Genomic DNA, 8638 nt, shown 5'->3' with positions numbered 1-8638 from the left:
GATTTATTGTTAGTGAAGTTATTTTGTGTAGTTTCTCCTCCCTTTTTCTTTTAGTGTTTTGTAAAGTATGATTCTATATTGCCTGTGTCTTTGTGAATGTAGTTATCTTCCTTGGCTCTAGGTTTTCCTTCTAGCATTTTCTGTAGAGCTGGATTCATGGATACGTATTGTTTAAATCTGGCTTTGTCATGGAATATTTTGTTTTCTCCATCTATGGTAATTGAGAGCTTTGCTGGATATAGTAGTCTGGGCTGGCATCCTTGTTCCCTTAGCGTTTGTAGGACATCTGACCAGGATCTTCTGGCTTTCATCGTTTCCATTGAGAAGTCAGGTGTAATTCGGATAGGTCTGCCTTTATATGTTACTTGGCCTTTTTCTTTAGCTGCTCTTAATATTTTCTCTTTGCTCTGTAGGTTTGATGTTTTGATTATTATATGGCGAGGTGACTTCTTTTTCTGGTCAAGCCTATTTGGTGTTCTGTAAGATTCTTGTACTTTCATAGGCATATCTTTCTTTAGGTTAGGGAAGTTTTCTTCTATGATTTTGTTGAATATGTTTTCTGTACCTTTAAGTTGAAGTTCTTCACCTTCTTCTATACCTATTATTCTCAGGTTTGGCTTCTTCACGGTGTCCCATATTTCCTGAATATTTTGTGTTAAGGATTTGTTGGTTTTGAGATTTTCTTTGGTTGACGATGCTATGTCCTCTAATGAGTCTTCAACACCTGAGATTCTCTCTTCTATCTCTTGTATTCTATTGGTGATGCTTGCATCTGTAATTCCAGACCGTTTACCGAGCTTTTCTATTTCCAGCATCCCTTCATTCTGTGTTTTCTTTATCGTTTCTATTTCAGCTTTCAATCCTTCAACTGTTTGAGCTGTTTCCTTAATTTTCTTGGTTGTTTTTTCTTGGTGCTCTTTAGATTCTTTGAGAGATTTGTTTATTTCTTGAATTTTTCCCCCATTTCATGGATTTTTTTGTTTGTTTTTTCTTCTATTTCTTTAAGGGATTTCCTCGTTTCTTCTTTGAGGCTCTCCATCATCTTCATGAAATAATTTTTAAGGTCTGTCTCCTCTTCTTCATCTATGTAGTGCTTTTCAGGTCTTGCTGGTGTTGGATCCCTGGATTCTGGTGGGGTCATGTTGGTGTTTCTATTGCTGAGTGATCTCTTATTCTGTCTTCTTCCCATCTCTTCTTCCAGTGGGTGCTGGTGGGGGCTTTCTGTCTCCACTGGTCTCCTTCCTTACTGCAGCTGAAGCTGAAGCTGGCCTCGCTGGGGTTGGGGTCTTGGAGGGGCTGATCTCTTTTCTGAAGCTGGGCTCGCTGGGTTGGGGTCTTGGAGGGGCTGATCTCTTTCCTGTGTGGGCGGCTCTTCTGAAGCTGGGCTCGCTGGGTTGGAGTCTTGGAGGGGCTGATCTCTTTCCTGTGTGGGCGGCTCTTCTGGAAGCCGGGAGCGGCCCCAAAGATGGAGGGGGATGGGTGATGGGCGGGTGGTCCCAGCCAGAGACCCAATCTCACCTGAAGCTGGGCTCGCTGGGTTGGGGTCTTGGAGGAGCCTGTGTGGGCGGTTCTTCTGGAAGCTGGGAGCGGCCCCGAAGATGGGGGGGATGGGTGATGGGCGGGTGGTCCCAGCCGGGGACCCAATCTCACCTGAAGCTGGGCTCGCTGGGTTGGGGTCTTGGAGGGGCTGATCTCTTTCCTGTGTGGGCGGCTCTTCTGGAAGCTGGGAGCGGCCCCGAAGATGGAGGGGGATGGGTGATGGGCGGGTGGTCCCAGCCGGGGACCCAATCTCACCTGAAGCTGGGCTCACTGGGTTGGGGTCTTGGAGGGGCTGATCTCTTTCCTGTGTGGGAGGCTCTTCTATAAGCCGGGAGCGGCCCCGAAGATGGGGGGGATGGGTGATGGGCGGGTGGTCCCAGCCGGGGACCCAATCTCACCTCGAATTCATTGGTTTTGATCACACACACACACACACACACACACACACACACACACACACACACTATGCCTCTCTAACAGTTTTCGTGAGGATTTAAAGACTGTAGTACTGAAAGATTAAGAATCCAGTTAAAAAACTGTTGAGATAATCCAGGTGTTTATAAGACATCAGTCAACAGATGTTCTGGGATCATATACAGGTGACCTTCCTGTATGAATTCACAATAAATGAAATTTCTTTTTTTTTAATTTTTTTTGGTTTTTCAAGACAGGGCTTCTCTGTAGCTTTGGAGACTGTCCTGGAGCTCACTTTGTAGACCAGGCTAGCCTCGAACTCACAGAGATCCTCCTGCCTCTGCCTCCCGAGTGCTGGGATTAAAGGCGTGCGCCACCAACGCCCGGCTTAAATGAAATTTCTTAGCAATTAGTAATGTGTATCCAAGGATTGTAACAAATATAGAACTTATGACACCATATAATCTGGGTGGAATTTGTTCTCACACTCTCTTCATGAGTGGATAACTCCCTTGAGCATCAAAGTCAGAACAAATCTTGCATTATCTAATGGAACTGCTCTTGTTGACCATATTTGAACTCTCTTCTCAGTGATGACTTTATATATTAGCTTATACAAAATGATCTTTGAACAATATGATTTTTTTTAAAGTAGCTTCCCAGATACTGCTCTGAAGGGTGATTAGTCAGTCTAAAATTGCATGTATTAAGGAGGCAGGATCATCTGATAAAATTCTTCATAGTGGCTAATATGTCAAATGAGTTAGCTAGGCTCTCTCTTTAAGAGTAAATTTAAAGTAGACCACTTGCAAACTTTCCTTTAATTATTTTATTTTAAGACAGATCATATTTTCTCTGCTAAAAGTGCGAACACCTACAATAGGGAATTCTACTCTTTACAAACACAAAGAAGAAAGCAACACATGTTGTCAAATCATATTAGACAGAAGGACAGTTTCTTTGAGCAGGTGATAAATATATATGGATGAGTATCTTCTTAATTAGTCCTCTGAAGGTTTTTAGTATTCCAGTAGAAAAGTGATGGTCGAGTTTCTGGTCTTATGAGAGGTGGTAGAAGTCTTCTCGTTGTCCAGTGCTGAACCAGGTAGGAGTTCTTCACTGCTCTCTGTCTATCCCTGGGATGCAATGAAATCCTTATAACACGTACAGGAATTACCTCTACAAGCATTGCATTAGCATGTGAAAAGATGTTCTGAAAATGTGTTCTGCATCTCACAAACTCTGTTAATGCACATTTCTCAGTTTTTGATTGTTGTATATCCCAATAAACTGATCATTAAAGTCAGTAGTTAACCCTGTAGCTTCCTATAGCATGCTTTTAAACTCTAGAAGTTTGACTGTAGGTTTTACTCCTTTATGTATCTAACACAATTCATAAAATATAACAAACATGCCAACCATACATTAACAAACATTTCATATCCTTGTTTACTAAGTTTGTCATTTCTGAGTCTATTTTATTGATCATAAATGGACAAACCATAGTCATATGTACGTAGTGATGTCATTTTCATTAGAACATGCACAGAACATATACATAACCTCAAATAATTATCATGTGAAATTTACTTTCTTGGTGACTTTGAAATAAAAATATCTTTACCATATTCACGAAATAATGAAATATATCTCGAAACTGTTTTATCTCCTGTATGACTCAAAGTTTGTATTCTTTCAGTGTCATTACCTTCTACCCTCCATGCTCTGATTCCAGCAGCCACCATTCTCTATCCTTCTTGGAGTTCCCTTGTCTTTAGATTGCTCTTACCAATGAAAATGTCTGATATTTCTATACCAAATATGTTACACTCAACATAATATTTCAATTCTAGTGTATTGCAAATTAAGAGTTTTTAAAAAGGTTGAATTGTGTTCTATTTTGAATCTATGCTATATTTTGTTACCCATGCCTCTATTGGAGGATACATGCATAACTTCTATAACTTGAACATTCATTTATTTATTTTTATGTTTATTGGTGTTTTGTCTGCATGGATGTCTGTTTGAGGATATCAGATCCTCTGTAACTGGATAGGTGTGAGATGCCATGTGGGTTCTCTGGATGAGTAGCCAGTGCTCTTACTCCAATGAGCCATCTCTTCAGTCCTCCTTAAAATTTTTACTCCTTTCTTTCTACCTTCTTTCCTTCCTCTTCCTTCCTTCCTTCCTTCTTCACCTCCTCCATACCTCTCTCTCCCTCCTTTCTATCCTTTTCTTATTCCTCTCCTATCCTCCCTTCATTCCTTCCTTTCATCCTGTCCCTCCTTTATTCTTCCTTCCTTGTATTAAATGATTTTGCTTTCATATCCATGAGGTTTTTAGATTGCATATATCTGTACCTGTGGAGTATAAAACAGGACATTGAATTGTCTGAAACTGAAATTATAGTGGTTCTGAACCACCATGTAGGTTCTGGTTGATCTGGTCCTGTGAGAAGAGCACCCAGTTCTCTTAACCACTGTGCCACTTTCCCAGAAGCATAGAAAAATCTCTCCTTGAACTTTCTGTACCTTGAACCTCTAACCTCTGACCATCAGGCCTCAAATTCCCAAGGCTGGGACTGTGGTATGTACTATCACTACTGGTTTATGATGTCCTGAAGATAAAATACACGACTTCATGCATTCTAGGCAAGTCCTCTACCAAATCTGAGTTTCATACATTTTTCCTTAATGCTTGCACTAATTTTCATATAGGGCATACAAATGACTCTGTGCTTATTGACCAGAATCAGTTGTATTTCTTTGCTTTTTGTAGGTTGTGTACTATTTGAACAGATATAATTGTTCTATGAAACTTCCTGGGCTTCACTTTTAAGTTCATTGTGTTTAGTAGGACTCTGTTCACTTAGATCCTTGGGATTTTTATTGACATGATTGTAGCAGCCTTTCATTGCTGTAACACGGGTGTACTATGAAGGCAATACACTAAGTATTCTATTTGAAATCTGGGGAAATACAAGTTATTTTATTTTAAAAAGTAAGAAGACAGTCTTTACTTAGCACCATGAAAACCTTCAAGTTTCCTTCTAGTTCTTAGTGTTTCATATGATGCAACTTTTCAACCTCTGGTTGGCTCCTTGCAGACCCATGATAAGTTACACCTCTTTTACCTGATGAGAGCACCTTAGATTTTCAGTAGTTTCTCTCTGTGTGATTATTATCTTCTGCTTTTATTCATGAAAAACTTAAGCCCCCTGGTTCTATCTCACATGAGTGCACTTGGGGGGATTGCCAGCTTTATCAAATTTAACCTTTTATGGTATAGCCTGTAAATTCTTTCCAGTGATAAACTGAAATGCACACAAATCTGATCTTTTTGTTCCTGTTACGTTTTTAGTAATATTACGTGTGTGTGTGTGTCTGTGTGTGTGTGTATCTCCCTCTCCTGCCCCCTCTCTCTACCCCCATCACAATTCCAACTTCTAGACTTCCATAATAAAAGAGGAGAAGGATCTTGGGACCCTGAGTTAGGCAAAGAATTCTTACATATAGTACTGAAGGCATGATTCCTCAAAGAAAACAGAGGGAAGTGGTTTCACTGTATTAAAACATTTGGCTCTCTGAAAGAATCCACTTACAAATTTAAAAGTTAAAGCACAAATCTGAAGAAATCATATATATAACAATGGTTTGTACCCAGGAAGTCAATACATTTCAGACTTCAGTAGCCAGAAAATAAAATACCCAATAAAATTTTGAAAGAAAAAAGCAAGCAAAACGTTGCAGTGAAGATGCATAGATGGCAAATAAGCCTAAGTTGTGATGTTAAACAGCATAACCATTAAAGAAAGGGCAGATAAAAACCACAATGAGGTATTTTCTGCATAGCCACAGGTGTAATTAATATAAAGAAATGGTCCAACTAACCCAACTGGTAAGACTGAGTGTGAAAAGGACTTAGCAAATCAGTTCTAATTCAGTTTGATGGGATACAAGATCATGAAACCTCTTCACATTTGCCAAAGGCATAAAGTTTTGTTCACAGGAAACTCACAATTGAATGCCTCTTTTCATCTTCATTTCTAGTGTTCTTGCTCTGGTGTCCTTCAACTGGTGAATAGATAAGTATCCCAGGCTGTAACTGTACAACTGAAGACAGTGAATATGGAGAGCTTGTGACGTACAAAACAGGGGAGAAGACTGAAGCAGTGGTAAATATTGATGAGGACACCTTTAAGTTAGTCTCAAAAACAAAACAATATAAAACCAACAAAACCAAAAGGAACAAGCACCTCAGAGATTCGAGGATACAGGAGTCTGAAAAGGAGGCTTCTTTTAATGCAAAAGGATGAATTATTCCTTACTTCCCTGGCCCTCCATGTATATCAGAGCATTCATTAAAGAAAATTCTCACTAAGGTATGTGAGGGCTCTAAAGTACAGTAAGATTGTACCCGAAGAACAACCAAACAAAAAGAATAAAACAAAAAGGGGAAAAGTGATGAATATAAATTCCCTTTAGAAAAAACATTTTCCTGTAAAAAGAGGAATGTTGTCTTATGAGATAACGAAGATGTAGAGTAGTTGGTAAATAGGTGATTTTTATCAAATATATAAATGTATTTTAGGTTTGTGAAGAGAATCAAGAAATGGAATCTTAGGGTCTCAATTGCTATGAAGAGGCACCATAGCTATAGTAACTTTTATAAAGGAAAACATTTTTAATTTGGATGGTTTTACACTCTCAGAGGTGTAATTCATTTTCACCATGGCAGGAAACATGGTGGCATGCTGGCAGGCATGGTCTTGGGGAAGGAGCTGAGAATTCTACATCTTGATCCATAGGCAACAGGAAGTGAATTGTATTGCTGGGCATAGCTTGAGCATAGGAGACTTCAAAGCCCACCCCTATAGTGATACACTTCCTCCATTAGTCCACACCTACTCCACCAAATCCATACTTCATAATAATGCCACTTCCTATGGGGATGCATTTTTTCAAACCATTACAGAAAGTTTAATATTTTTATTCATAAATTCAGGATGAAATCCCTTTTTCGGTAAAGCTTAAAATAAATATGCAACTTTTAACTTTAGAAAAAAATGGAACAAGGAAGAAAGAGTCAGTAAAGAATAAGAGAAACACTGCACAAAAAGAAATAAGACATACAACTGTGGTAAACATAATATCTGTCTATCTAGATTTTTATCTATCTAGAAATACTTGAAAATAAAACTAAACATTTGAAATTATGCAAACAAACTCAATATAAATATTGTTAAGATATATTTGAAGGAAAACCAAAAATGATATGTCAATGATGAGAAATATGTCTAAGTTATATCAAGGTTCAAATAATTAAGATATGTGAAATATAAGGCCTATTCACAAAATATTAAAAAGTAATATTTAACAATATTAAATTTATATGATATGATACTTATCCACATTATATACTCAAATTGAATTAAATGTATTCCTTTTATATTAAAAGCAAAATAAACAAATTTATATAGAAGAATTAAACAGCAATTTCACTACATTGATCCAATAATAAAATGAATTATATTGAGGCTAGTTTAGTACTTGCAGTGTGTCTTAGTTACTGTTCTAATGCTATGAAGAGACACCATGACCATGAAACTCTTAGGAAGAAACCACCTAATTTTGGGCTCATGGTTGCAGAGGATAGTAGAGTCCATGAACTTTGTGTGGGAGAGTTGGGAATAAGCTGATAGGTTTGGTCCTGGAGCAGTAGACAAGAGCTTTACTTCATGGTCATTAGGCAGCAGGCAGACAGACAACTGGGCCTGACATGGCTTTTTGAAACCTTAAAGTCACCACCAGTAACACCCCTCTTCCAACAAGGCTATACGCCCTTATCCTTCCAAAAACATTTCCAAAAGCTGGTAACCAGTTGTTCAAATATATGAACCTATTGGAGCCATTTTCATTCAAACTATCACTCAGTATATAGTAATTCTAACAAATATAAGATAAGTGATTAATAAAAACATTGTTAGACAGCTAACCTGACCAAGTGAGAGGACATGGACCCCAGTTGCATAAAGTTGGGAAAGCAGCATTGGACTGAACCAAGCCTTCTGAATGAGGTTGTCAGTTAGAACTGGGCAATCTATAGAATCTCTGACAGTGCAACCAGTATTTATCCCTAGTGCACAAATGGACTTTGGGAGTACATTCTCCATGGAGGGATACTCTCTCAGGACAGATACACAAAATAGGGACTAGGCCCACCCTGAAATCTTTGACAGACTTTGATGATCCCCCATGGATGGCCTAATCCTCACTGGGGAGGAGATGGGGGGGGTCAGTGGGGAAGATGGGAGGATAGGAGGGAGAGGGAACTGGGATATGTAAGATTGTTTCTAAACTAAATTAAAAAAAAGAAATATTCTTATTTTAGGATACTAAAGTTTTCATTTTAAGTAGTATATAATTAAAAGTAACATAGCAGCAATTAGACTAACCTTAAAACTAAAATAATTCATAGGATACATACTGCAATTACAGAAGGCATTACAAGAATACTTCAGTATAAGTTGTTATATTTCAATATTAAAGAACAAAATTCTAATTTCAAGTGTCCAACTTTAAACACAAGTACACAACAACACTAGCAATACTACAATATATTATGCAATACTATATATATGGTGATGAATTTTAGAAGGAATGGGGGCATAGGAGGGAGGGTTAGT

At 38.3% G+C, this 8638-nt stretch overlaps 1 long non-coding RNA gene across 1 annotated transcript; it reads right to left on the bottom strand.

The window, feature by feature from the left end:
- Positions 1-2840: 2840 nt before the first annotated feature.
- On the bottom strand, positions 2841-8033 carry LOC121133793. The gene is made up of 3 exons (XR_005870780.1): positions 7949-8033; positions 5971-6065; positions 2841-3089 (listed from the first exon to the last, which is right to left on the bottom strand). It is a non-coding gene; the product is annotated as an uncharacterized LOC121133793 (long non-coding RNA).
- Positions 8034-8638: the final 605 nt, after the last annotated feature.

The sequence above is a fragment of the Mesocricetus auratus genome, unplaced genomic scaffold (genome assembly GCF_017639785.1).
Source record: "Mesocricetus auratus isolate SY011 unplaced genomic scaffold, BCM_Maur_2.0 Super-Scaffold_100024, whole genome shotgun sequence".
NCBI classification, from domain to species: Eukaryota; Metazoa; Chordata; class Mammalia; order Rodentia; family Cricetidae; genus Mesocricetus; species Mesocricetus auratus.
The sequence above is the reverse complement of the archived record's forward strand: the minus strand, read 5'-3'. Positions and strand labels throughout refer to the sequence as shown.